The following is a 3,991-nucleotide window of genomic DNA, read 5'->3' as shown; positions in this document are numbered from 1 at the left end:
TCTGGACAGATTCTCTGGGCTTGTCTGTTTTATCAGTGGCAACTATTTACCAGTTGAAAAGCGGGAAGCAATAATACTTATCTGACCAGTTTTCTCTTAAAGCCATTTCCATAATGACAATAATGATGGGACTCAATTATATTTTTTATTTCAGTCACTCCTGATAATAAAAAAATTGAAGAAATAAAAATATCCAAAACCAAAAAAAAAAGGTGGGACAGGTTGTAGAGGAGAAAAAATGGTAGGTGAAAGAACATTAGGGCTTTTTTATTGATTAACAAATAAGGAGCTTGGCAGTTGCTGAAGTGCATAATCAGAGTGCACAACCCTGAGTAGTAAGGTCTAATTTTTTGACAGGTATGCCAAAGGTGTAAAGGAAAGTCCCAGTTGGAGGCCTATGACCTCAAGGGCATATCCCTCTTTTTCTGTGACATAGAGGGAGAAAGGATGTTGTGATGGTTTGTATATTCTTGGACCAGGGAGTGGCACCATTTGGAGTTGTGGCCTTGTTGGAATAAGTGTGACCAGGTTGGAATAGGTGTGTCACTGTGGGTGTGGGCTTAATACTCTCACCCTAGGTCAGTCTTCCACTAGCAGCCTTTGGATCAAGATGTAAAACTCTCAGCTCTGCCTGTGCTATGCCTGCTTGGATACTGCCATGCTCCTGCCTTGATGATAATGGACTGAACCTCTGAACCTGTAAGCCAGCCCTAATTAATTGTTGTTTTTTATAAGACTTGCCTTGATCATGGTGTCTGTTCACAGCAGTAAAACCCTAACTAAGACAGATGGGTTAAGTCTGAGAGGCCTAGGCCTGTGCTTAGTGATCTTCTTGACCATATTTAAAGCAGAGACCTCGTGGTCCTCAGGCCTTAGGAGGCAAGGGAGCCCAGGCAGTTTCTAAAGCAGTCTCTAAACTCTCTAGTTCAGTGGCCTTGGCCAGCACATCTTAAAAGCAAGTACCAAGACTCTTCCTTATGGAGTTAGGGGTCCTCTCTCCAAGCACTTAAGCTTGTCCCTAATGTTGGAGAAACTCTGGGAAAAAGTAGGCCATGAGAAGTTGTTTACCCTCTTGGTTTTAGGATCTAGATTAGTATACTGTAAGTGGGTCTTTGTAAGGCAGTTTAGAAATTGAGACAAATTTTCCTGTTTGTTCTATATGACCCCTTGGAATTTTTCATAGTTTGTTTAGGAGCAGTCTTATAGGGACTGACCAGGAGGCAAGTTTAAATTGATCTCTGCCTAGAATGTTTCCCACCACAAGGTTATTGTAATTTCACTCAGGATCCTAAATGGGTGTGTTGCATTAGTTCAGTGGATTTTGTCTGCATATATTTTAGCTTGTTTCCACACTCATCTGTTCTATTCATACATATGTCATAGAAGGTGTGATTATAAGATTGGATAATATATTTGAACCCTTTAATGAAGGAAGGTATAAGACGTCAGTCTTTTATTCTATTTGAGAGCATTTACTTAATGATAAGGGATCATGTACCCTGACTAGGCCATCCATCCTGACAACCTCCCATAAAAGGAAAACCAGGGCCAGGGTTAGGGAGAGGTAGAGGGGTTCCCATGGCAGAGAGCAGAAATGAGTCGGGGGGGGGGGAGGCTTCAGCTGGTGAACTGAAAGAAGGCACCAAGGAGGGATGTTTAGAGCAGGCTGTTGCTAGAGAGGATGAAATAGAGACTCAATGAACCAAAAAAGAGATGCAGTGGGTTGAGGCCAATAAGGGGCACACAGGGTGAGGTTAGGAGAGATAATTAGTGGGATCAAAAGTAGTGGAGGAATCATATGGTTTGGGCTTCATAGCTAGGAGGAGTTGGGTGGGTGAACAAAAAGACCAGAGAGATAGCTTGGAGCAGGGTGTAAGAGACAACACAGATGGATGTAGGAAACTTTCCATTTCCTGAGACAACTAGCAATAGTTATAAAGGTCTTGAACAATATTGTCATCTACAGTGCCATTTGGTAGCCATTTGGATTGATTATCTATGGGATATTGAGTCCAGATTTGACTAAAAAGGCAAGTATGCTTAGAGGCCCTTAAATTGAGCACTAGGTTGAGGTTAAAGATTGTCTTAAAGGCATTTGAAGGGGGAATCCAGAAAGTATGAATGATACCATTTCCATAGGTGAGAAAGAGAGGAAGGTTGTGTGACTGTAGTTGAGTGTTTCCTCAGGGAGGACCAAATGAAGACTAGGAAGCTCAGTGTATCATTACTATATTTAACTGGAATAGGAACAAATAGCCTGAGGAGATTCTGTGCCTGGTACCAAAGTTTTGTGTGAAACCAAAAGGTGAAAAATTGAGTTAAAGCAAACAGTCAGAAGCTGAATCAGTGAGGAGGGTCAACTGTAGCCTTAAAATCCATGGCTGGGACCAGTCCTTTCCGGCAGGCACCAGATCTGGTCAACTGGGGTGTGAATCGTGAATCGCTGGATACCCCTACAGTCCGCAGAGGACTCTCCATGCAATCTTAGGATCACTGGTGAGTGGAATACAACATCAGTTCCAATCCAATCGCATGGGACCTGAGCCAGCAGCAGGGGAACAGAAAACCTGCCTGACCAGGGGCTCAAGTCACCTTGGGCATGAATCAGCAGACAACCCCAAGGTCCCCAGAGGACTCTCCATGTGATCTTAGGATCAGTGGAACATAACATCTGATCCAAACCAATTGTGATGGGCCTGTAACAGCAGGAACAAGGACACAGGAGCCCTGCCTGACCAGAGGCTAGGATTCCTTCTGATCAGTACTGGTTTACCTTGGTTTCGAACAGACCAGACAGCTCCATGGTCCTCAGAGGAGACACCACGTCCAGACAATGTAACATGCCCAGGATCTTAGAATAACAGGATTCCAGGATAACAAGAGTTGGTCACACTAGGATCTCAGGTTCTAAGAGGAAGCTTGACTGCCAAGAACTCTGACACACCCAGAATCTCAGGTTCATAGTAGCCCGCAATCAAGGGATCACAGAGAAAGCTGGACTCTGAGTAGTCCTGAATCAGCTGGGATTTTAGGAAGGATAGGCCCCAATCAGATATATTGAGGGCACCAAGCATTTGAGATAATCAGATGGCAGGAGGCAAGAATAAGAACAGAAGCAACAGAAACCAAGGTTACTTGGCATCATCAGGACTCAACTCTCCTACCATAGCAAGTCCTGGATACACCATCACACCAGAAAAGCAAGACATGGATCTAAAGTCACTTCTCATGATGATGATGGAGGACTTAAGAAGGACATATAGGAAAACACAGGTAAACAGCTAGAAGCCCTTAAAGAGGAAACACAAAAATCCCTTAGAGAGTTTCAGGAAAACACTATCAAACAGGTGAAAGAATTGAACAAAACCATTCAGGATCTAAAAATGGAAGTAGAAACAATAAATAAATCACAAAGGGAGACAAATATGGAGAGAGAAATCCTAGGAAAGAGATCAGGAACCATAGATGTGAGCATCAGCAACAGAATACAAGAAATGGAAGAGAGAATCTCAGGTGCAGAAGATTCCATAGAAAACATGGACACAACAATCAAAGAAAATGTAAAATGCAAAAATATCCTAACTCAAAAAATCCAGGAAATCAAGGACACTATGAGAGGACCAAAGCTAAGAATAATAGATATAGATGAGAATGAAGATTATCAACTTAAAGGACCAGTAAATAATCTTCAACATAATTATAGAAAAAAACTTCCCTAACCTAAAGAAAGAGATGACCATGAATATACAAGAAGCCTACAGAACTCCAAATATACTGGACCAGAAAAGAAATTCCTGCCAACACATAATAATCAGAACAACAAATGCAATAAATAAAGATAGAATATTAAAAGCAGTAAGGGAAAAAGGTCAAGGAACATATAAAGGCAGATCTATTAGAATTACACCAGACTTCTCACCAGAGACTATGAAAGCCAGAAGATCCTGGACAGATGTTATACAGACCCTAAGAGAACACAAATGCCAGCCCA

The 3,991-nt window shown here is 42.1% G+C and overlaps 1 pseudogene; it reads left to right on the top strand.

Moving 5' to 3' along the window:
* Positions 1 to 3,991, top strand: part of LOC110313746 — a 47,562-nt pseudogene that overhangs the window by 26,822 nt on the left and 16,749 nt on the right.

The sequence above is a fragment of the Mus pahari genome, chromosome X, assembly GCF_900095145.1.
Source record: "Mus pahari chromosome X, PAHARI_EIJ_v1.1, whole genome shotgun sequence".
Classification (NCBI taxonomy): domain Eukaryota; kingdom Metazoa; phylum Chordata; class Mammalia; order Rodentia; family Muridae; genus Mus; species Mus pahari.
This window is presented reverse-complemented; position numbering and strand designations above follow the sequence as displayed.